Source organism: Rhinolophus hipposideros (genome assembly GCF_964194185.1).
Source record: "Rhinolophus hipposideros genome assembly, chromosome: 1".
Taxonomy (NCBI): Eukaryota; Metazoa; Chordata; class Mammalia; order Chiroptera; family Rhinolophidae; genus Rhinolophus; species Rhinolophus hipposideros.
This window is the reverse complement of record NC_138047.1, coordinates 25118905-25145288: the sequence shown is the minus strand read 5'-3', so window position 1 is coordinate 25145288 and position 26384 is coordinate 25118905. Positions and strand designations below refer to the sequence as shown.

The window sequence follows — 26384 nt, the reverse complement described above, 5'->3', positions numbered from 1 at the left end:
GCCTTGGCTTGTGCTGCTATGGACTTTTCTAAAATCTCTCAGTGGTTCATAAACCCCGTACAAACAGCATCTGGTCTCAGCGTGCCCCGTACCTCTTGCTAAGCAGCCCCAAGCCTGCTTTGATTTGCAACCAGGCTTGATTTGCAGCTTGGTCTCTCCCAGGCAACTCCAAGACCAGCATATGTGGCAACCATCTGCAAATTACTTTGTAGCTCATACCAACTGGCCCCAGCCAGGGCAAAGTAGCAGCTAGCTACCTCTGAACTGCACCTGAGCCCCCCACACAGGCCCCATGTTTCCTATCTCCAGCACACCCAATGGGTAGCTTCAGTCCACAGCAGAGCACCTCCCAACCACCTCCACAAACGACATGCCCAAGAGTGGACTCAGAAGGCACCAAAGCCCCGCAAAAGCAAATCCTGCTCCATGGGATCAACCCCCCAGCACAACAGCTCCTCCACTGTAGTCACAGCCAGTCCTGGCAGCCAGTCATCCTGAGGCTCATCCCCTCCCATTGACATGCCCAGAGTAATCATGGCGGAACTACAGCAGAAGGACACACATAACCCACACAAGGGATGCACCCGGAACATCTAGTTTATGTGACCGGGAAACTGCCACTGGGTCCCGCAGGACACCTATTCCAGAAGGTCAGTTTGTCAGGACTGGAAGACAGAACAGCTCTGCCTCATACACAGAAAGACACACAGGCAGCCACATTTATGAGACAAAGAAACATGTCCCAAATGAACAGAAGAAAACTCCAGAAAAAGAATTAAACAAAATGTCAACAAGCAAACCACCAGAGATGCACAGTTCAAAACACACGTTATAAGGGTGCTCAGCCAGCTCGGTGAGAACTTCAGCAAAGAGATGGGAAACATAAAAATGGAGATAGGAAACATAAAGAACCAGTCTGAAATCAAGAATACAATAACTGAAAGAATTAGGGGGGATAAATAGTAGATTAGATGAAGCAGAGGATCGAATCCATGATTTGGAAGATAAGGTGGCAGAAAGAAACCCAATCAGAACAGCAAAAAGAAAATGAGGATAGTTTAAGGGGCCTCTGGGACAACATCAAGTGTCCCAACGTTCACATCTTAGGGGGACCAGGAGAAGAGAGCGATCAAGGGATTGAAAACCTATTTGAAGAAATAATGTCGTAAGACTTCCCTAATCTCGCCAAGGAAATAGACATACAATCCCAGAAAGCACAGACAGTCCCAAACAAACCAAACAACATGACCCCAAAGAGGCCCATACCAAAACACATCATAAAATGGTAAAGGTTAAAGACAAATAGTCTTAAAAGCAGCAAGAGAAAAGCAGTTAGTTACCTACAAGGGAGCTCCTGTAAGACTCTCAGCTGATTTCTCAACAGAAACTTTACAGGCCAGAAGGGATTTGCACAAAATGTTCACAGTGATGAAAAGCAAGGACCTACAACCAAGATTACTCCACCCAGCAAAGCTATTATTTAGAATTGAAAGAGAGCTAAAAGAGCTTCCCAGACAATGGAAAGCTAAAGGAGTTCATCACCACCAAACCAATACTACAAGAAATGTCAAAGGGACTTCTTTAAAAAGAAGAAAAAAAGATAAAAACAATAGGAATAATAAAATGACAATAACTACATACCTATGAAAAGTTCCTTTAAATCTAAATGGATTAAATGTTCCAATCAAAAGACATAGGGTGGCTGAATAGATAAGAAAGCAGAGAGCACTAAATGAACTGAAATTCCAGAAATAGAAGAGCCGATATGAGCTGAGATTGCTAGCAATCATCTTTCCCAAGTGTATTTGGCCAGAATGGACACTTGCTAAATATCAAGCTTGCTATGGAAGTGAGACTCTACTAGAGGAAAGCGAAACCAATTAGAGTTTTGATGGTTTTTATAGTCTGGTGTGGTGAACTTGAACCCAGAGTCCTCAGACACACAGCTAGTTTTCCCCATTGGTTGTTTGCTAAGCTTTAGGGCAGTTCCGGAGGCTGGGAAGTTGAGCTGGAATTATATAGTGAAGACTTCTGCAGTCTTGCAGTGATTAGCAGGCAGGCTCCATGGCTGGGTGTATGATGCAGCTGCAATAAATACACAATTGAGTTCACCCTTGAGACATTTTATACCAGAAATAAGTTGATGAGATTGAAGTGATCAGCTTCTCACTCTACCTGTCTCATAGAAGAAAGAATGGGCCCTCAATGGGAGAAAAGTGATATCAACCACAGTTTTATGGTTCCAGTCACAATATTAAGAATACACTAAAAAGTTATATGATATACGAAAAGTCAGAAAAAAAAAGTGTGTCCAAAGAAGAACAAACAATAGAAGCAGATTCATCAATAATCCAGATCTAGGAGTTACCAAACAAGGATTTTTTTATAACAAGGATTGTTATGTTATGGGAAATAAAGGAAGAGGTTAACATAATCGATGAAAAGATGAAGGATATGAACAGAAAGTTGGGATCTATAAAAAAAATAATCAAATGGGTACTCTAGAGCTGAAAATATGATATCTGAATTTAAGATTTAAGTTTAATAGCAAAGTAAGCTCAGCAAAAACAAATAACTAGAAGTAGTGAATTCAAGGACAGTTCAGTGGAACAATGACAAGCTAAAGCACAGAAAGAAAAAGGAATGGAGAGAACAAAATAGAATGAGACACATGGGATTCAATCATTTCGTCTAATTTGAATCCCAGGAAGAGATAATAAGCAAAAGCAATATTTGAAGATAGTGACCAAGGATTTTTCAAACTGATAAAAAAAATAGCAATCCACAGACTCAAGAAGCACAGGAAACTGAATGAACCCCAAGTAAGATTAATATAAAGAAAACCATACCTACATACAACATAGTGAAACTTGTGAAAACAAGCTATATAAAGCGAAAATCTTAAAATAGCCAAAAGGAAATAAACCACACTACTTCAAAGGAACAACAATGAGACTGATGGCTGACTGTTCTATGAAAATTATTAAAATCAGAACACAGTGGAATGACATCCTTACATTTTTAGTGCAGAAAGGAAAAAATACTGACAACCTGAAACAGTGTACCCAGCGAAAATATTTTTTTTTTAAATGAAGGCAAAATAAAGATATTTTTGGATAAAGGTGGGAGATTATATCACAAGTAGACCTATAGAACAATAATACTAACAGAAGTTATTCAGTCTGAAGAAAAAAATGATACCAAATGGAAACATAGAACCTTAGGAAAAAATGAAGAATATAGGAAAACACAATATGTGAGCAAATTTGAAATATTTCTGACTATTTAAAGCAACAATAACAGTGTTTAGTGGGGCTTAAAACATATAGAAACAAAATATATGAACACAATAGAACAAAGGTTGTGTAGATGTAAATGGATTTAAACTGATTGTTTTGCTCAGGAAGTGATAAAAGTCAACTGTAATAAGTCAAGAAAGTATAGGATAATTGCTTAAAATCACAAAAATGTTTAAACAAAAGCTACAAGAGATAAAATGGAATAATAAAAAATTAAACACAGAGGAATAAAAGAAGAAAAAAGTACAGATGAAATGTATAGAAAACCAGTAACAGGAAGGTATTCTTAAATATTAGTAATTACATGTAAATGGACTTACTCTAAAAATTTTGGACTAGATTTAAAAAAAGACTCAAGTATATATAGTTTGCACAAGCTGTATTACATAAAGGAAAGAAAAGGTACACTGTGCAAACACTAACTAAAAGAAATCTGAAATATTAATATCAGACAAAGTAGACGGTAAAGCAAGAAATATTATGAGAGATAAAGGAACATATATAATGATAAAAGGGTCAATTCAATAAAAAGACAGAACAGTTCTAAATTTATGTTAACAAAGTAACTTCAAAATATATAGAGCTAAAATTGATAGGACAAAAAAGAAAAATAAACAAATCACTTTGATAGTTGGAAAATTTAACAACCTTCTTTCACCCACTACATAATAAGCATATTTTTCAAAATAAGTAAGGTTATAGACTATTTAAATAATACTATGAATCAACTTGACCTCTTGACCTATTGTTGTCAATGTTATATCACAGAATATAACTGCAGAATGCACATTCTTTTCAAGTGCACATAGAACTTCACCAAAATAGAACATGTGCTGAGCCAAAGAGCAAGTCTCAACAAATTGCAAAGGATTGAAATCATACATATATGCTCCAGAGTGGAATTAAAGTAGAAATAAATAACAGAAAGATGTTTAAACCCTCAATTTACTTGGAAAATAAGCAACACACTTTTAATTGATCTATGGGTCATAAAAGAAATACAACCACAATTAGAAAATATTTTAAAGTGAATCAGTATCAAAACTTATGAGACAGTTAAAGTAATGATTAGAGAGAATTGTATAGTTTTAAATGCATTATTTTTAAAAGTAAGATTGAAAGCTTCCATCTCAAAAATGTAGAAGAAATTCAAATTAAATTCAAATAAACTGAAAGGAAGAAAATAATAAAGAAGACATAAAATAGAAAAAAAAGTAATATAGTTTTCTTTGAAAAGATTAACAAAATTGATAAATCCCTACTAAGAAAAAAGAGAAAGCTTAAATTAATATAGGTATAAAAAGGAACTATTGTTGAAGATCCAAGAAATATCTGAACAATAAGAAAATCTTACAAAAAACTTTATGTCAATACATTCGACAGCTTATATAAAATGGACAGATTCCTTTAAAAATACAACTTACCAAAATGACACAAAATGAAGTAAAAATTCTGAATAGTGCTATATCTTCTAAAGACATAGAATCCATAATTAGTAATCACCCCACCTCTAATAGTATTCTTCAATTGAATTAGGTCTCAGTATTAGGTCTTTAAATGTTTTTAGGAAATTTAAAACTTCTCTGTGGCTGTCAAGTCTACACTCAACCCACTTTCCATATAGTTTCTTTCAGATTGATTTCAATGTATTTTTTTTGCATCCCTTTTGTTGGAGTTTAAGGGGACCAATTATGCCATATTTTTCTTCTTCTAACTTCTGAACCCTTTAAGAAGTAGACATAAGTTAGAGTAAAAATGTCAACTTCATCTGTGGGGAAACGGGGTAAATGAGTGTGCTTAGAGCTGCATCTAGTTTTCTATCCCTTCAAATTGCATTGACTTAAATTGCCATGTTGAGTTTACCATGTGGATGGGAGGCGAATATATGTGGGTTTGGGAAAGCAAGTTCTAAGAGAAAGTGAGAAACTGGTGGCATACATGGTCAGACTTTTGCCTTATCTCACCAAACAGATAAGGCAGAGAGAGAATGGTGTTTTGTCACCTACCAACCTGGATGAAGCCCTACACTTTACTCTCCCCTTTTCCTAGGAGTCAGACCTACTCTGCTCAGATGGAACCCATTGTTTCGCTGCTGACCTATGTCCAAAGGTTCCTCATGTCATCGGGACCCTCTATTTTGAACAAGTTTTTATAACTGTGATCTTTCCCCAGAACTCTTCTTTCCTGTCTTCCCCAGAAATTTAAACCTGGCTTTTGTAGACAGTGCCATTTTTTTCCCCCCGACAGCCATCTCAAGAAAAAGTATTCAACTTTTCTATCTGGATTTTAAGGGACAGTTGATGTGTTCCTTTGCTCTCCACTGTCAGTTCAGTGCTCAGTGCTCATCCACTCCTTCTCTTCTAACTTATGCTGCCATCCCCCTTTCTAAGTCTTGTTATTGGGTGACTTTAGAACATTGCTACAACTTCCTCAGTTATGTCAGTCAGCATCAGACTTGAAACTCTCCACTCCACACCGTGTCATTATAATCCGTTTCTCGTAAGTCATGTTTTTGACTTTCTGATACCCAGTTCTATCAATCAAATCATTCCAAGACCTCAAATACTAAAAGCCCCCTCTCTTTTCCTTTCTCCTCTTCTCTGGCAATACTTTGCTCTCAAATTCCTCAATTCAGATATCCCTTCATTCATATACTCGTTCCATCTCTCCGTCCTTCCCTCCCTCTTTCTCCATCTCTATCTTAATAGATGGCCTTACCATTGGATCTGAACTCCTTCAACTTTACCCCATGACACACAATTTTTATTTATATCCATCACCCATCTTTTCCTCCATTTCTAATCATAGAGAACTGTTTCTCCTCCTCAATATGGCTAACTCTACCACAGTTCTTGTTCCCATTATCTCCTGAATTTGCTCCGTTATTTACCACTCTCCCTCTGCCTATCTCCCTTTTACTAGCATTCTAAAAATGAAAAACAATAACAACAACAAAAAAATATTGTTAGATTCAGTTTCACCTTCAAACTATGCCAGGCTTCTTAGAAGAGCAAAATGTACCAGTTAATTCCATTTCTCCTTTTTCTTTAATCACACAATTATTTGAAGTTTTTGTTCTCTTTTATTGCTTTCCTGAAATTTCTTTCTAAGGTCACCGATGATTGTTAAGTTCTTAGTTTTCCTTCTGCCCTGAAAAGGTAGGACAGGGTGCTTCCTCCTTCTGCTTTTCTTCCTTGACTTTACTGATGGATATCAATTTTTTTATAGAAAACCCCCTTCTTAAATAACTTGCTGCAGCAAGAGAGATCACACAAACGAAGTGTGTCCTTTGAGGAAATGAGTTTAAGGGTTTTTCTTGATTATAGGTTGAGCTCTGAAGTTCTAGGGTAAGATGTCAGAGGTGAGGTGAGTCTTTGGATTGATTGATTTCTTAAGGTAATGGAGATGTGCACAACACATGGTCGTGATTGAAAAGGAAGGTCTGTTGAGGCCCAAGACAGTTGACATTTGTAACTGTATAAATGAATGGTGATAATTGTTCCAGTTTTCGGTCTTGCATAACTGATGGGGTGGTTATTCTGATTCTTATTTTCAAGCGTGTCTCCAGTGAATTTTTAGCTTTTTGCTTTCATTGCAACTGCCTTGGTTTCTTCTTACCTTGACAATTGCAGTAAAACAGGTCTCACTGCCTTTTGAATCTTCTCACAGTAACTCTTACTCCCAAACCAGAGCCATCTTTCTAAAATACAAATTCGAATGTGTTTTCTACTGAAAAACGTTTGATGGCTCCTTTTATGTGTAAAATAAAATCCTACGTGCTGAGTGCGGTATTCAGCCCCTTTTACTCACGCCCAGGTTCTAGTCCTATCCTTCTGTTGGTCTCTCAGTCTCCTGCTTCTCCCTCCTTCCCTCCCTCCTTCCTTCCTTATCTTCCTCTTTCCGGGTTATCTTCCTTACCCCCAAACTGTGCTCTTATTGTAGAAGTGTATTGTCTGTTTTTGAGCTTACACTATAATTTGTGGCCTCTATGCCTAAAATAATTGTTATTTCTTCCTGAAATGTTGTTTCCAAACCTACCTCTGTCTAATAGTTAAAAGTCTCATCTCTTAAAACTCTATTTAAAGTTTTATCTTTACAGAGTATGTTAGTTTTCTAGGACTGTATAACAAAGTACCACGAACCCGGTGACTTAACAGAGATTTATGTGTTTAGTTTTGAAAGCTAGGGGTCCAAGATCAAGGTGTCCACAGGTTTGATTTCTTCTGAGGCATCTCTCCTTGCTTGCGGATGGCCAGCTCCTTGCCATGTATCCTCACATGGTCTTTCCACTGTGTGCACACATCCCTGCTGTCTCTCTTGTGTCCTAATCTCTTCTGATAAGGACACCAGTCAGATTGGATAGGGCTCACCAGAAAGGCTTCATTTTAACTTAATCACCTCTTTAAGGGTCTTATCTCCAAATACAGTGACATTCTGAGGTACTGTTTGTTAGGGCTTCTACACTTGAATTTTAGGAGGTGGGGGACACAATTCAGTCCATAACACAGAGCCTTCCCACACATTCCCTGTCATAATTAACCCTCTCCAAAATCCCATAGCCCCTGTATAACTTGCAGCACTTACTTGTACTATATCCGCTTTGATACTAAGTTATCCATATTTGTCTGTCTCCTCTGGTGGTTTGTGGGCTTCCTGAGGATAGAAGTAATATGTCTTATTCAATTTCATCTCTCCCTGCTCTAGTATTGAATAGGACTTGATTGTTGGCTAAATTTTAAATATGTAATTCAGTATAAATCAGGCTAAGTATCTAACAATGTATTTTCCCGAATTTTTAGGAAGTTGACATAAAAATATGTGAAGGGAATGTATCATATCTCCTAGTTTAGAAGTCTTTGAGCGTAGCTTGAGATTTTTATCTTAAGTCCTTAAATTATATATAGTATAAGTAAATGTTAATTTTATAGGACTTCATATAACTCTTCTATGATCTTTGAGGTTTCATCTAATTGGCTTCTATAAACTACCTATCATTTCTTCAAATTTCATTATTTCCATTAAATTTGTTTTCAGAGAAAGATGAATGCCATGTCTCATCCAGTACTGAAAATTTGAAGTTTAGAAGACATTTGCCAACTCAAATCACTTCAAGTAAGTTTGCTCGCATCCATCTTAGCATCAGCTTAAGACTGATTTAGAATGTAAGGAATTAAGTCCACTCCCTTTGACTCTCTCAACCCTCTGATTTCTCAGAATATCTTATAGTCACCTTGTATATTGGGTCACACGTCTTGGAAAATAGTGGAAAGATGATTTCCTATTAAATTTCATGTTCTTATTAAAAATATAATGTTTAAATTCATGGAATTAATTTTAAAACGAGACTTAACACCTCAGAGTAATCCTTTATTTTGTATCAGGTCTAGTCATCAAGTCTCGACTATGTGCCAAACTTAATGTTTTTAAAATGGTTTTTCCATTGTAACTAATATTTTGTTTTTCAGGTGTTTGAGTCTTTATATGATTTTTCTAAATGATTTATGCATTCTTGGTCATTAAAGGGAGATATTTTGCCATTAACTAACACTTGAACCTTAAATGTTTAAGTATGTATTCAAGCACTTAGCTTTGAAAAGGCATCTTAACCAACCTTGACTATTAGAATTATCTCCTAATGGTCTTCTGTCTTCATTCTCTCTTCCTTCATTCTGTATTCTGCTGCCAGATAGATCTGCATATAGAATTACTCCTGTAATATTAAAACCTTTTAATCGCTCCCCACTCACTCTTAGATGGAATCCATGCCACTTTGCCGGGCATTCAAAGCCCTCTGCCCAGCTCCTAAAAAAATCCCTCACTTTAGCCAACTGGACTATTTGCTACTCTCTAAATTCTCATTGTTCTTCACATCTATGTCTTGTACTTTTTTTTCTTTATGTTTTTCTGTGATGTTCCCTGCTCCTCCCTTACTGTTGTCTGTGCCATTTCTAATCTTGTGCACACTCTCAAGGCTCAACGCAGTGCCAGTTCCTCCAGGAAGCTTTCCCTGACTGCTCCAACTGGAGGTACTAGCTCGCCTCCGGCTGCTGACTTTATCTTACATTTTGTTTTTGTCACTAAGATAGCACATTTTACTGTGCAGCTTTATTACATGTGTTTATGTTTGTCTTAGCTCCCATCCTTGGTTGTAAGGACTATAAAATCAAACCTCTTGTCTGACTTGTTTTTGTCTCTCACAGCATCCAGCATGGCCTTACTAGTGCTCAGTAAATATTTGTTCAGTAAATTAAGAATATGCCTGGATTTTCCTCCCATCATCCGAGCAGTCTTTTATCCTTATAGACACATATGGTTCGTATTCACGGCAACTATTCATTCCTCTTATGCACTCCTGGCACATGTCCGTTCTGCCATCTTATCCTAGGAAAATAGTGTAATTAACAAGATACAGTCAGTTCCCAACCAAAGAAATAAACCGTTTTCCAAAAGTTCATGTCTAATTCTGTTGTTTGGAATGCAGAAAGCATTTTTCCACAAAAACAATGTTATAAATAGTGGTTAGGTTCTCAGCCAGCCCTCCCAAGACAATTTAACTCATCAATACCTGTACTACTTTAACTACAGGGAACCATCCTGTATAACACTGTTATGTGGAGAAATTCTAGCTTTACATGTGAAAGCACATCTCGCATGCCCCAGGGGCAGAACAGGACCCGGCCTGGGCTTGGGCTGTGGCAGTGTCTCAATGCACTTGATACTCGATACTCACATGCCACTAGCTTTATGGTTTTCAAAATTTGCATAAGAGACATTTGCCTGTAGGTTGCTGATGCTCTCGTATCTTGTATATTGAGGACCAGGAACCCTTGCTCTCCTGATCCTCCCCACAGTGGGTTAGGATGGGAAACAGGGCTTCAGCTGTCGTATCACACGTGTGGGTCATTTTTAAGTTAGATACTGACAGATTAGGAACTGTTTTTACTACACCTCCCCTTCCTGTTCTACAAACGTGTGGGAATTGAATCTATATGGAAAATACTTTTATTAAGAAAAACACTTTTATAGGTATCAACCTTATATTTGACATCACGTCAGTTTCTGTGGACCAGTAATGATCATTTCTTCATTTGTACACGGGCGTAGTAATGCTTCCCATGAAAAACACGTCAGTGTGTGCATAAACAGTCCTGGAGGTTGACAGTTTATGCTGTCAGAGTAAAGAAAAACACTTCATAAATTTTAGAGGGTTTAATTTGTTCAGTCATCATAAGCTTGGAGCACAGGAGAATGCCTGCTTCATGCTTTATTCTGTCAAAGATGGTAGGGGCTGGGGAAGGAGAACCAGAGTATTAAGAAAAGTTTGCTTTCCCTCCAGGAGCCTGAAATCCAGGTGGTGAAGTATGAGAGAAACCCCCACAGTTCCAACAATGTTATTAATTGCCATAAAATGCTTCAAGAGGGTAACAAATGTTGTTAAGATGATCAGAATGGCAAGATCATTCTAATTCACCATGGTTGAAAAGATAGCAGTGGGATTTCAGTTAGTCTTAGAGGAATGGTGAAGACTAAAAGAAAGAGCTAGGAGAGGAAATGCTATTCCAGCTTGGATTAACAGCATGAATAGTGGACTAGAGATATAAAAACAAACCAAGTAACAGAAACAGCATTACTGACTGGAACAGAAGGTTTTGTTCGTGTAGGGTGAAATAATAGGTGGGGAAATTATACCAGTGGTTCAACCCTGGCAGTGAATAAGAGTTATCCATAGATACTTTTAAAAATACAAGTCTTGGATCATTCCCCAGAACTAATAAATAGAATTTCTGGGACATCAGACCTACTTGTTTTTCTTTTAAGGCTCCCCTAGTGGTTGAAAACCACTGAATTAGAAGGATGGGCCAAATTGAGGAGAGTCATAAATGCCTTGCTGAGGAGTTGGGCCAATGTCTCTCAGGCAGTGGGAAGCCCTGAGAGATTTCTGAGACGGGTGACATGACCATATTGGTGTGTGCCAAAACAAATGATTCGGTCCCTGCATGTGAATGGAAGAGAAATAAGAAACAGCTTGAATTAGAGCAATGGTGGTGGGAAGAAAGAGAAGTTCACATTTTTAAATGTACTTAGATGTGTGGGAGTCGGTGATGTCAGCCTTGACCTCGGCATGATTTGTTTTACAAAGTGATCATACAACTTCACCCTCATTAATTTGATCTCTTTTTTCTTACAACCTGGCAACTTAAACAGTAATTTCAGCCAGTTGCATTTAATGGAAGGAGACCATTGTCTACTCATGCGCACGTCCAAGTCGTAATAGTAAGTGAAGTTATGTGTATGAGGAATATGACTTTTAACATAATCATTATAAAGCATTTACTAACCACCCACATATGCAGTGACACAATCCCAGTTCTGCAGGATTGTGCCGAGAGCCGGAGTCACCTATGTAAGATAGTTATTGTCACAACATTCTCTAGCCTTAGAGTGAAATTTGAAGGAATATTCTAAATCATGCTATGCATTTTAATATTTTTAGCATCAAATTTGATAATTGCTTAATTTTGTCCAGCCGCCGACCTATGCGTGCCTCCTGAGAACAGCAGTTGTACTTACCTTGAGCTTCTGCTTCTCGCCTGCCCACATGCGTGTGAGTGTAGCCCTCACCTCCTAGTCAGGCCCGTCCCTTGCTAGTGTCTGTCTGTGAACACCGCCGCCCCACCCTCACCCAAGTGAGCTAGCAGGGAGGAGATGTAAAGGAGTCAGATTGAAACTTTCCTTACGGCACTGATGAGTTGGATGCTGGGGATTCTCACTTCTGGCTGCTGTGGGACATGACAGCTGGTAGGGCACCGACGGTCAAGAGTCTCAAACCATGCCATATGCTGGAAACAGTGAATACTTCTTTGATGTGTTTTGAATATTTTATGTTTGGAAACAATGAGCTGTATTAGACAGCAGCGAATACGTTCAAGGTGTGATGTTTTGAGTGACCTGACCCCTTTAAAAAAGACTCAGCATCAAAGAGCCGCTGTCTTGGCTGTTCTATAATCTGTACGTACAGGACTACAGTTCCTGCTGTGATCTCCCTGGCCTGTGACAATGAATTTATTGTTGTGAGTTCCTTTTCTATACCTGCTTAGGTTTTCACTGATCATCCAGATGTGTAATCAGAGAATGGGTGGTCTGCTTAGATTTGAGGGATCCTGTAGGAGACGGGATGGAAACGGGAACTAACATTTGTTGAGTGCCCACATGTATTTTATAATTTTAACTCCATTTTACAAATGACCCACTTGGGATTTAGAAAAGCTTAAAACATTTATCTGACTTCAAAAGTCAAATCAGCAACAGAGCTGGGTTTTGATCCCAGGTCTGTCTATCCAACTGTCTAAACAGCCTGGTCTTACCAGCCAGCATGACTTTTATTGTTGGGAAAGATCACTGAACTCAGAATCAGAGGTTTTGAGTGCAAGCTTTACTTCTGTCACTAACAACCTTGAACAAGTGATTTGATGCCCTCAGCTTCAGTTTCCTCATCTGTCAGATGGGGATAGAACCTGCTTCACTGACCCTTTGGAATTGTTATGGGAATAATAAGCTAGTGATTTTCAGTATGATTTTACAGGTATAAAAACCAATGGAAGATTGAGGGATTTTTTAATTCATGCCAAAAAATAAGTAAACAAGCCTAAAACATTAAATGATATGACTTGGATAGATTTCGTGGTGTTTCATTTCTTAACATTGCTCTACAGACTTTCCATAATAATGTTTGTCAGTTTTACAAGTCCCAAACACCACGGTGCTCCAGACTACCTGACTGAATTTAATATCTCAGTGTAGCAGAGTCCTGGCAACATATCAAGTACCTCCTTTCACTTACCAGAAGCAATCATTAGTTTTTATACCATATCAAATAGGTCTGAACTCTGGTAGATACTGAAGAAATGTTCATGGCCAGTGAGATGCAGATGATTCTAAGCCTACTAAACAGCAATAGACTTAATGGACTAGAATTGATGTTAACATTCTCTATATTTTTGAAGTTTTTTTTAACATGCCTGATTAATAAAGTCACATTTTGTAAAACTGCTTTTACAAAACTTCTGTTCACAAATGTTTCCAGGTTTCTGGCAACTTTCATAGGTTACAGTATAGTGCATACTGAAAGATAACATGCGCTATTACAATCTACTTATGCCTCTTCAAGTACACATAGATGAGATAAGAAATTTAGGGAATTCATTAAGTTATAAGGACAGTGCAATTGAATGAAGTGGCAGTGAGCCTGAGAAGTACCAAGGTCATTTCCTAGGCCTACCCCAAACCTTTATCCAATTAAAGCTCTAAGTTTCTTACAGATTGGATGGACAAGGCAAATGCCTTAGGAAGACCAGCTGACACAATAGAGGAATGATATTAGACTTCAGATATGGACCAGAAGAGGGATTCCTAAATGGGGAAGGCTCTTCTGTATCCGGCACGCTCGGGACATCCTAGCGTGTCCTAGTCCTCAGGTGCTGACTTCCACGCGGCCCGTAGAGCCAGTGCCGAGCCTGCTTCCCAGAAATGGTGGATGGATGCTGACTCCAATTAAGGCCCGGTCCAATGAAGTGAAAGGGAGAGTAGACGTGAAAAGCAAAGAAAATACCCAAAGCAGAGATGATGGCCAGATTTGGTCATAGATGTGTTTTGTTTGGCTTACACAATGTTTGTTTTATACCTTTATGAATTAGTTATTTACTAGTGTTATTTTAACTAGTTTTACTAATTTAATTTGCTGTTAATTAATGTACAAATCCAGATTTCTGGGTTCCCTTGAAAACTGTAAGATCTGGCAACTTTAGTCCTACCTTTCCACGTGGCAGGAATCAGGCCTAGTGGACTAGAAGCCGCCTCTATTAGATTGAAGGATGTGCTTTGCAGCTCTCACAACCGCTCCCCTGTCCATTGATTTTCTTTAAATAGAATTAAGAGGAAAGTTAAATGTTACTTTGCCATCTGTGATAAAATTGGAAATAACAGGTTGATGGGATGACCTCTTTCAGTATAAGAGAGTGTTATGTTAGTTTCCCAGGGTTATCATTAAAAAGTGTCATAAACTGGGTGGTTTAAACAACAAAATTTGTTCTCTGGCAGCTCTGGAGGCTAGAAGTCTGAAATGGAGGTGTCGGCAGGACCGTGCTCCCTCAGAGAGCTCTAGGGGAGGACCCTCCTGCTTCTTTCAGCTTCCAGTGCCCCAGGTATTCCGTGGTTTGTGGCAGCATTACTCCAGTCTCTGCCTCCATATCCTCATGGATGTCTTCCCTCTATGTCCACATTTTCCTCCTAAGGATAGGAGTCACATTGCATGAGGGCCGACCCTAATCCAGTATAACCTCATCTTAACCTAACTGCATCTACAAAGACCCTATGTCCAAATAAGGTTACATTCATAAGTACTGGGGGTTAGGACTTCAACACAACATTTTGGGGAACACAGCAACTAATTAGGTGGCATATTACTTTGTAAAGTGCAGGGTAATAGTTGAAGAGCAGAGATCCTTAAGATAGAGTGCCTGGATTCATATTTACAACTTATCTGCTATGTGAGCTTGGATAAGCTGACCCTCGCAGTGCCTCCATGCCCTCATCTACAAAATGAGGATAATAGGGTTGAAGTGCGGACAAAATGAATTAATACATTTTATAAAATGAATTAATACGGCATTTAGAACAGTGTATGACACATACTAAGTGCTCAATAAACCGAACTATTGTTATTAGCTATTATTCATACTCAATTTCTATATACAGGGAGTAATGGTGCCAAAAAAACCTATTATTTACGATAGCATTATGGAACAAACCAAGGACAAACCAAGAACAATTGATAGAAATGATGCATGGAAATAAAAAAACAACTTGAACCAATAAGAAAAGAGATTGAGAGGCTGTAATTTTAATGAGAGTTACTTTTTAATACAAATAAAATAATTGTAACACATTAAAAATATTTAGCCTCCTTACACTTCTAGATAATCTGCCCAGCCTCTGTATGTACTTGAAACTGATAAAGACCGAAGCCAAACTGCAAACCCAGGAGCTTAGATATTGACTATTGAGTTGGCGAGCACGATAGCCTGTAGATAAAAATGGGAAGTCAGTCCAGGGAGAGCATCCAAGGAACACATGACCTCTAAGCATTCCCACCTGTTTCCTTGGAATCATGTCATTACTGTCTGCCTCCTTCCCATAAATCCATGGGTGGAAATTATCTTGGTTTCCAGTTTCTGGGTCAGAGATTGAGGCTGAATAATTCTTTGAATTTAAAATCATACCTTTCCTCTCCTAAGGGAGCAATTGTTTGGAGATATATTACTTCGTTTTTCCACATAGCCTTTATGTAAGGTAACCATATACCTTGAGTTTTAACAAAAACTGAGTGCTCTGGTAGAGAATGTTTAAAGAAATGACAAGACTTTCTGAAGTACCTGGACGAAAAGTGCTCTGTAGGTTTGTGGGTATTGCGTTTGTTGTACTGCAGAATATATATGGCCCATTCTCAAACGTACTGCTACCCTGAAAACGGAATGTTCAAACAAAATCAAAGTATCTTACCTACGTGGTGAAAGGGGCATGTGTGTATGTTATTGATGACTTGTGATTTTTATCTTAAGAGAAGTTAGACTATTTAATTTGGGGCAAAGAAGTGGTGCTTTGTAGTTCGAGTGTTAGTAATTTGGAACATTTTGATTAACGGAATTAATCAGGACTTCTTCGGTTGCAAGTGAAAGAAAGCCAGTTCAAGTTAGCTTATGTAAATAAAAGAAACTTAATTGTTTATGTAACTATGGTTTCCAGAGGTACATCTGGCTTCAGGCATGGGTGCAGCCAGGAACTCAGATGATCTCATCTGGACTTTTTCAGCTCTGCTGGTTTCTTGATTTGTCATTCTTCAAACAGGCATGTGATCCGTAAGATGACCACCAGCAGCTCAATACGGTCATCTTCCTAGTTTAGCAGTCCCCACATAAAGAGAATTTGTTGGGCCCAACATCCAGCTCTCCGGCCCAGAGAAAATGCAGGGTGACTCTCACTGACCCCACGTGTGATGGCTTGTCACTGGGGCCCAGGGAATGGGGTACTCTGGTGGGCCAGCCCAGGGCATGTTTTTCTGATCCTGCAATAGAGGAGCATGGCCCAGTAACTGAAAGCCCCAGCGGGGGCTCATGGAGTGAGGGAGGTTTTTTCCAAAGAAAAGGGAAGAAAGGAGATTGGACTGTGTGCTCGGCAGACCAAATCTGTAGTGAATTCAAACCAGTACAAGTGGTATGTGAAATGATTTAGAGACTCTTACTTCTGATTTTAAGATGGCAAATAAAAACCTTTTGCCTCTCCTATTAAAAAACCCATCCGAAACAAAAGAAATAAGAACCAGAAATTCCAACTCTTTGATTAAAAGTAGATGACATCAGTAACTCTCACCCATAAATATCAACACGGGAAGTGTGTGTTACTGTGACTTACTAGAATAGAAGAAGGTGAAAACCTAAGCTCCTCCAGAGAAGAATGATAATGACAGAAAGCCATTTTGCCTTGCAGAGCCCTAGTCCATTCTAGGATTAGAGGTATGAGGTTAGGCTAAAGGAGGAATTAAGGCATGGCGCTAGAAACAGATGATCAGCTGAAATCAACTGGTCTGTGAAAGGACCAGCTGGATACTCACTCAGGTCCGTATCCCATCCCAGCCAGCTAACTACCTTCTCCACACCCCAGAAGATGGGAGGTTTATTCTCTGGAGAAGTTGAAACTACAGAGATTCTAGGCTCAGGGACAGTGGGAGGTTGGGTGAAGCGTAAGTCTGCCCTGCCTTAGAGCACCAGGAGCCAAACTTCTAAGTCTCAGAGAGAAATGAATGATCTCAGAGAAAAGCCCCAGAGGGTTCCCCCACAGAGAAAGCCCACTTGTTCTCCATTTGTCCTTCAGTGAAACTCCCTTTCAACAAGCTCATTACCGCAGACAGAGCTGCCAACTGGCTGTACTAATAACTTACACTTACATAGAGATAGTCAGCCAAGGATCATCAGATATTTTGGAATGCTTCCAATATGAAAACAGAGGTAAAATAAACAGAGACAAGGAAATTTGATGAGACAAAAATTAGAGACAGTAGTAGGAACCTTAAGAAACAAGCTACAATTATTACCTTTGAAAACATGAGAAATTTTTGCATAGAAAACAATCGGTTTTAAAAAGGAGAATTAAAGGAAAAATGAAAGAACAAGAAATAACTTGCAAAATTAGAAATATGATGGCTGAAATAAATTCATTAAAGGGGTTGAAAGATACATTTGAGGAAAAAATAATTAGAGACACAATCCAGAAGGTCCAGTAGCTCACTAATACAAAAAGAGAGTAGGAGCCAAACTTTTCCACTTCAAATCACTAAATGTCAGGACATATATAAAACAAGAAATATCAATTCCACAGTACCTTGAGAAAAGATCACTCTATCTGTTGAGTAAAATACTGAATCAGAAAATTAGGAACCAGAATAAGTACCATGAAAATACCCCATATCTCTGAAACACAAATTTGCAGGTATACCTCAGATTACACAAAAATTTAAATAAGTTTCAATAATGGGATATTTTAAGTGTGCTAAAGAACTTTCTATTTAGAGATATTTGACAATAACTCTCTAAAATGTTGACTACTATTTTATACATGTATAAAGCTAAATAATTATGAGTAACAGAGTATCAATATAGCATATTAATTTTTGTTTTATCTTTTATCAATGAAGAACACAGAGTCCTGAATGCTGTTGTCTTCTGAAAATTAGAAGGGGCACTAAAAGTTGATATTTAGCAGACATTTTTCAAATTTCAATTATTTGGAAAAATATTTTTACGGTTCAGTGAATATTATTATCTACTATATAACTGATAAAATATGTTATTATGGTATTTTTAGATTAAAAGTCTTCTCCAAATTGCATTTTGGTTTTTAAAACATTCTAAATTTTAGCCTTTAGTATTACAAAAGAACTGACATTTTTAGGTGCAGTGGGGTTCCTCACCCCAAACCCTTTTGGGTTAATTTCTAAAGCCTAATGAAATGGAAGGCAAGTGTCTTTTCCCACTTAAAGTTATATTTTATTCCTTAATGTATTATGAGACAAAAATAATATAGAAAAATCAAGACATGAAAGAGTGCCAGGAATTTTCTTGCCAATATAACTTTTTAGAATTGTGCTAAATTACGTTTGCTATAAAAACCAGACCAACTAGTCTATTATGGATTCTCCAGGTAATGACATTTTGTAGAAGATTTTTGTAGTTCCTTTGGCTCAGCGAGGTCAAGAATTTTAAATTAGAATTATAGAACTGGAAGGCATCCTCTTATCCATTTTAAAAATGAAGGAACTGAAGTCCTGAAAAATCCTGATTTATCCAGGGTCACACGGTTAATCACAGAGGTTGGATGAGAATCATGCCCCTCTGGCAGTCAGTGCAGTGATCTTTGTAAATGACTCCTCAGGTTTATTCTCACCACCCTCGTATTACATGCAATGTTCATAATTTATTGCATTAGGCCCAATTAGCAAATTACATGTCTGTGTTTAAACTGCTAAAGCTGAGAGAACATTTAGAATTAGGAATATTGACAGTGACCAAAAAACATGGGATGGCGAGAAGCATTTTAAAAAATCCTTGCCTAAGGTAGAAGATATCCTTTGATTAGGCTTTGGGCCTGCTCTCTAAAGGGAATTCCATTCATTATTCTCCAGAATGTGATTCTGACTTCTGGAAAGTTCTTCCTTGCCCCTTTGCTTCCAAGGTCACATTTATGTGAACATTAGGGACATTTATGTGAAATATGCCCTCCTTGGAGGCGATCTGTCCTTTGTTCCCTACTTTCTGCTCATGCAATTTTGGCAGCTTGAACATTGTTTTAAGGGTCAAACAGTTAAAGGCTTATTAGCAAGTCTTGTGGGGTTTTGGCAGTGTTTCTCCGTTAGAAAATTAGTTGGCTCCTAATCTGTCTTCTTGTAGTTAATCCCATGTGCTAATAATAAAGTGACTACATGTACCAGTCTGGCAGGGGCAGTCATAGTTTATAGCCCTTGTGCATGTGAAGTAACAATGCCCTCTTGCACTCCCTAAACTATCCCAATTTAGACAATAAATTGTAGGATCATTCTAGCCGAAAAGCACACCAAAAAATCCCATGCCTAATTGATTACTTTGCTTCCTTACCCATTCCTCTCTCTCATTTTGAAACAGGTTCCATGGGACGTTAACATACTTAACTTGATCTGCAGCAAAGCTGATTTCCCTCTGTTCACCTGAGAAAATATATAATGGGCCATTTTTGCTTAAAACCTTTTTTAGTCTTCTTTTTTACTATGTGAACTCCAGACACATCAGCATGTCTAAATTCTGGGGACCCTAAAGTTCTGCATTCTCTATTTCCTTTCATTTCTGCTCTCAAACCTGTCTGTTCTTGCCTGTGCACATTTCTTTCTTATAGATTCTTGATAAATGCAGCAAGTCAAATTGCTATTCTAATATTCTGTTTTCCATCTCTTTTTTCCTATGGCTAAGGGCTTGGTAGACACTTATTCTGCCTTTAAACTAGCTAAGACATTAAAAACTTTTTGAGGTATAATTTACATAAACACACAGCTCTGAAGCATTCAGGTCAATGAGTTTTGACAATTGTATACACCCATGTAACCGCCCCCCCTTCCCTAATATAAGACATAGAACATTTTCATTACCCCAGATGGATGCCCCTTTCCAGTTTATTCCCCGCTTTGCTCTCCTGGAGGCAACCACTTTTCAGCTTCTGTCACCATGGATTCCTTTTGGCAAGCCGTGTTTTTATTAAGTGTTTTGTGACTGCATGACATAACTATCTTTCCACCCTTTACTTAGTTTCTTCATTTCCTGCTGCCTGGCTGCCAAGCAGGTGCCAGATAGCTTAGATTTTTTTGTTTGGTCTGCACCCCACTTAAAGATGCTATTTTTTCTATTAGTTAGAGGAAGCTAACTGCTGTAATAAATAGACTCCAAAAAATTTAATAGCTTAAACCTAATCAAGTGTATGGCTAATGAAACAGTGCACTGAAGGCGCTGCTGATCAGTAGGTGATCTTCTGTAACCTGGCCTTTGAGTCCTCAAGCAAGTGGGGAAAGAGGGCATGCACATACTTTACCTGCTTCTGAAAAGCCTCAGCTTGAGAACTGAGATTCAGTCACTTCCACTGACATTCTTTTATGGAGAACTATTCACCAGGCCACATTTGGTGCAAGGGGGAAGGGCTTGGAAATGTAGACTGTGGCTGGGCAGCCACTTCTCAGTGACAGCTCCGCACTGTGACACAGGGTTGAAAAGCAAAGTTTGGACAATATTAATAGTCTACATGTTAACAAGGTTAGTGTCACAGCTTTTATTTTGTTTTAATAACTTAATACTGTGTTGCATTTCTTGTGTGTCTTCATGTTACTTCCTTCTCTTTGGGTTATATATTTTTTTATACTTTTTGACTAAACATTTTTGTACTTGAAACTAAAAAGAAATGGTATTGTTATCTCTGTGATAGAAATGCTCAAAGCAAAAGCAACTATTTTCCTTATTTTGATGAAATTGAAATTTTCTGTGGGCATCAAGCGATACAGTTCAACTCTTAAAAAATAAGGATCCCTGATATCACAATTTTTACTCAATAATTTACCAGAAATTCTAGCCAGCAGAGTAAGACGAGGGGGGAAAAGCAAAACAAAACAAACAAACAAACAAACCAAAAAACCTAAAAGTAAAGGTGTAAGAATAGAAAGGAAGAAAAAAACTGTCATTATTGGCAACTTATATAATGGTCTATGTAGAAAATTTTTACAACTCCAAGCTAAAATCTTAGAACTAACTTGAGAGCTTAGCAAGGTTTATGGATACAAAATCAACATAGAAAACCCAACTGCATTTCTGTAGACCAGCAACAACACCACCAACAAAACAGCGAATGTAATTTAAAAAATATTTTGTTTTAAGATAGTTAATAGCTTACATAGCCATGGTATATATTTTTTCAAAAGTAAGAAATTAACATTGTTATAAAGTTAACTAAACTATACCTTTATTTGGATTTTGCCAGTTTTTCTGCTGGTGGCCTTATTTCAAGATCAAATCCAGGTAAGTATATCTCTTTAGTCTACTCTAATTTGTAGCAATTTCTTGGTCTTGTTTTTTTTCAGGGACCTGACACTTTTGAAGAGTAGTGTTCAGGTCTTTTGTAGAATGGACCTCAACTGGGGTTTGTCAGCTGTTTTCTCCTGATTATATCACGCACGTGGGATTACTGTTGATGTTAACCTTGATCACTTTGTTAATGGCGTCGCCAGGTTCCTCCACAGTGAAGTTACTGTAGAAAATATAATTTTCAAAATATACAGTTTGCAATACAATACAATATAAATAACATTTGAGTAAATCTAACAAATAATGTCTACAACCTTTATCAAGAAAGTTAAAAACTTTCATCAGAAGACATTAACTATGATCCAATTGAATGGAAAGAACCACCATGTTAATGGATTGGAAGATTTAAGGTTGCAAAGATGTTAATTCTCTCAATGCACGTAGAATAAATTCCTAACAGATTTTGGGGGTCTTAACATTACCATTATTATTATCATTATTGTTGTTGTTATTGTTATTTTTGTGATATTTAATGTTACAATTCTGAACTTACATGGAAGAGGAGTGGTCCAAAACTTACAAAGACACTCCTGAAGAACAAAATGTTTTTCCTCCCTTATTTTGTGACTTAATATAAAACTACAACAATTAAGCCAGTGTGTGCAAATCGGCCAATGGAAAGCATAGAGAATTCAGAAACAGATCCATCTATGTATGAAATCTTGATTTATGACAAAATTGTAGATCAGTGAGGAAAAGAATGGATAGATTTTTCAATATATGGTGCTGGGACAAGAGATTGCTCATATGCAAGAGAATAATAATGGATTCCTATCTCACGTCATACATAAAATGGGAAATGGATAAATTATAAGTTGTAAATTAATAATTATTATTAAATTTAATCATAAAATTAAAAGCAGAACTCAGTAAAAAAAACTGAAGGAAAAAAGAAAACTACCAAAGAAATGGAAACAAAATTGGAAGGAGTGCAAGAAAAAGGAGATGGTATAGAAAAATAGTGAGGCCATAGAGATTGGAAATGAGAAATAGAAATATTAGCAATATCAAGTCAAATATGTACTTAATAGAGTGATGAAACACCTTTAATTTTAAAGTACCATTGTTTACAATATGCCAAAACATAATTTATTAACTTTTCATCCTGCTGAGTTATGTGCCAAAAATCATAAAGTGATCTGTAAATTATTTTAACGATCTACTGACAACTCAACTACACAATCATTTGTAGACAGGAAAGACTTGGAACCCACCTGACTTGCAAAGAAATTTATTATCACTTTCTTAGTTTGGGGAAGTTTATCAAAAAGGTTTAACTAAGAATTATCAAATAACTGTTGTACTTATGACCATTTTACTTGGCGATACCTTGTTGAACTCAATATATGTAGAACGGGATGTTTCAAAACAGTATTAATTTTAATACATATTTGCTAGTAAATGAGTTTTCAGAGAAATTTTTTGTCTTAACATGTGTCTGAAATACAGTTTTATCAAAACCTTGTAGATAACTCAATTTAGGGAAAATGGTTGCCATTTAATGTAATTGACAAAGCCAGTCTTCAACTTCAAACCTATCTTCCAAATCAGACGTCTTTCTGTCAATAAAAGTCCAATTTGATTTTTCAACTCAAATAAATATGTTAATGTATGTCTCCATGCCAACCATCACACAGCTGAATTCTAATTCTAATGTAGATAAATAGATAAGGCACAGAGCCTTACGATGTGTTGCCTGGATACAATAAGATACTGCTGACATCAGTAATTCTTTGTGCTCACTAAAGTCTCCAAGAGTTGAGATGATTCTTTTCCAATAATAAGGATATGGAAGAGGTATGGTCCTTCAGTACAATGCCCTCACTACTACTTTATTCTACTATACACCTGAACTTACAATATAATAACGTGGGCCCACAGACTCCATTTCTCAATCAAATGTATATGTTATATGTATGTGTGTATATATATATATATATATATATATATATATATATATATATACATATATATATATAAAATAGGGAAAGAACAAATCGTTACCGTATGCTTTGATTAAAGGAGAATTTACAGAGAATTTGACATCCTGGAGAGTTTTTATATTCCAGGGAAATGCACTAAATAGGATTAGTGAGGAGTACACATTTCTTTTGTTAAGTGGGAAAAGGGTGATTGTGAAGGCAGGGGAGTGAGGGGAATGGAAAAGGAGGCTGGCATGATAATGTAGTTGCAGGGACTTTCCCAGAAATATCAGTAATAGTAGGATGGAAATTGAGGATCTGGAAATTGATTGTTTTAAAACTACATATGTGCGCACATATTTCTTGGAAAATCTCTATGTAGCTCCAAACGTCCTTCAGTTTGTGGACCATTGATACAGAAGATAGGCAGAGCGGATCCATTATAAGTATAATTGTAGACAGAACAAAACACTCAGACTAATGAAGTAATGTTTACAGGTTAAGCTCTTCTGAAATAAAAGACAAGTAGAATCTAAACATTGAAAGGACAGATTGTTTTGGGGGGTGGTAAAGTTGCTGGACCTCAGAGACAAAGAAAGATTCTTTTGGAGAGACAGACAAATAAGTTGAGTTTTTTATAAAGGAGGAATTATGTTGGCCTCAGATTTCACCCACTGCAAGAAAATGGAGTATACTTAAAAGATTTTCAAGAAATAAAATGATAACTTACCTTATTGGATTTTTTTGTTTCCATGCAAACAGTCCTTCAAGTTTAAGTCAACAGGCAAATAATTTTAAATTGTTTTTTCAAAGATTATTTCTTTGAGCCTTTATTGAGGCAATACTAAAGGACAGACTTCTTCTTTTTTTTTTTTTTTAACCTGGCTTTGCTAGGTAAAGATGAAATTGGAGCTGCCAAAATGGGATCTGGCAAGACTGACTTTCCTTGTCCCAGTATTGGAAGCTTTTTATCATCTGTAATAGACTTTGACAGATAGGTGTGGGTTCTGATAGTACCACCTATGAGAGAACTAACTGATCTATTTCTCAGGCCTTTGGGTTTTCCAAGAAGTAGTAAAAACTCATGGATTTTACAGCCATCTCATCATTGATGGAAAGGATCTGAGACAAGGTGATCTGAGAAGATCAGACACATAAATGTACTTGTTTGCATGCAAGTTTGACTATTTAAACACAAGGACAAAACAATGAGTGTTCATACCAATCTCCAAAGATTAGTTCATGAAGAAGTAGAATCCTGGGCATAGACTTTTCTAGTATCATGGATGCTATTATCAAAGATCTTCCCCCAAAACGTTTACTTTGCTTTTTCCCAGGCACAAGAAATCATATCTGTAAAAGACCTTGTACATTTGAGCTTGAAAAACTCTGAATATGTTTGGGCTGGTGATAAAAGTAAAATATAACAACTCCATCATTTTGGAATAAAACGACATAGTTTGTGAGCTGTAGTAAAAAATAGTATCCTATATCCTTTCTGAGAAGCCATCTGAAGAAGAGTGTTACATATGTTTTTTTCAGTTATAAAGAAATTTGTATCTAAACTGAGTTTTCTACTGCCTATACTCTGGTATTTCCATTCTTGACTTTGTGGTTGACAGCGACATATGAGAAAAATGGAAGTCCGTAATAAGTTTATCTGCAACAGTGCTAACAATGCTCTTTGCTACTGATACTGCAGCCAGGTATCAGATATTCAGGCCATGAATTGGGTTCTTGAGTTTGATTGCCCAGAGTATGCCAACTCATATTCACAGAGCAGATAGGCTTGCCAAGTAAATGATGAAGCTTTATTAATTTTGCTTCCCTCCAAAGAGAAAAAGGATAGTGCAGCAAGTTCTTGAGAAGAAATTGCCTATAAAGAAAATAAAAATTAATCCAGAAAATCTTATGGACATCTAGAAAAAACCTGGAGTCATTTCTAGCCCAAGATCAACAATTAAAAGAAAGATCTCAAAGGTGTTTTGTCTCCTACATATGTTGGTATACCTGATGAAGGATGAAGAAGTATTTGATTTGAATAAGTTACCTTTACCCAACTATGCTCTGTCTCTTGGCCGTGCTGTGATACTTTGGATAAGATTTCTCAGAAAATGTAGAAACAGCTGACCAAAACATTGTTAATAAGCCTATGGCTCTATCTCCTACCAATGACTCAGTGGAAGAATTTAGAGCTTATTTCAGTAAAAAAAAAAAAAAAAAAAAAAAAATCCATCCTTCTGTAAGGTGGAAAGAGACCAGAAGCAGGAGTGGAAGAGGACAAACTGGCTAATGGCATTAATAATGAAGAGCAGGAAGAAGAGGAGGGAGACAGATGAGGGGGGAAATGGTAAAGAACATAGTACAAACAAAAGGGCCTCAAACTCAGTCTGCTCCTAATACTGAGGAGCACAGAAAATCATGAAGGTCACAGAAACAACAACAAAAAAGTAATGAAACATTTTAAGTGAATAAGAAAGTAACATTTGCTGATGAAGGGAAGCTGGTTCACCAGTGACCACAAATGTAGAAACCTGTTGTGAAGGATACTAAGGAAGAGCATCGTAGTAGTGTCGACCTTAATAAAGCACAAGAAAAGCTTCAGGAAGAGGACAGATTTGACCAGGAAGAGTAGAGGAAGAAAGTTAAGGCATATGGAGAACTGGCTTTAAAAAAGGTATGCCCGAAGAAATGCCAGCAAGAGGCAAGCAAAGACCACAGATGGAGGAGTGCCTTTTAGTGTTGGAGTGGTGATGATGGGGAAATTTGTTCCATTCCCTTTCAGATCCTGATAAATACAGAAGTCTGAAGAATCAGATAGTGAAGATCGAAGAATGAAATTAGTGCTGCCAAGAAGAAGCAGAGAATGAAAAAAGGAACAACAGTGAAGTGGAATAAGTGAAACAAACAAGTTACAGTAGAAAGAAAGCCAAGTGGAAAACCTAAGAGCCTTTGGATAC

At 37.3% G+C, this 26384-nt stretch overlaps 1 protein-coding gene across 9 annotated transcripts in view; it reads left to right on the top strand.

The window, feature by feature from the left end:
* ZNF438 (zinc finger protein 438) overlaps positions 1–26384 on the top strand; it is a 180013-nt gene that overhangs the window by 82470 nt on the left and 71159 nt on the right. For 4 of the 9 annotated variants that reach the window (XM_081049830.1, XM_081049833.1, XM_081049834.1 and 1 more), the window contains one exon: positions 8334–8411. The exons of 3 other annotated variants lie outside the window; for them this stretch is intronic. The gene's annotated coding sequence lies outside the window, so the exon portion shown is untranslated. Of the gene's footprint in view, positions 1–8333; positions 8412–21398; positions 21437–26384 lie in introns of all 9 variants that reach the window. 2 more of the 9 variants (XM_081049831.1, XM_081049836.1) reach the window with 1 other exon arrangement.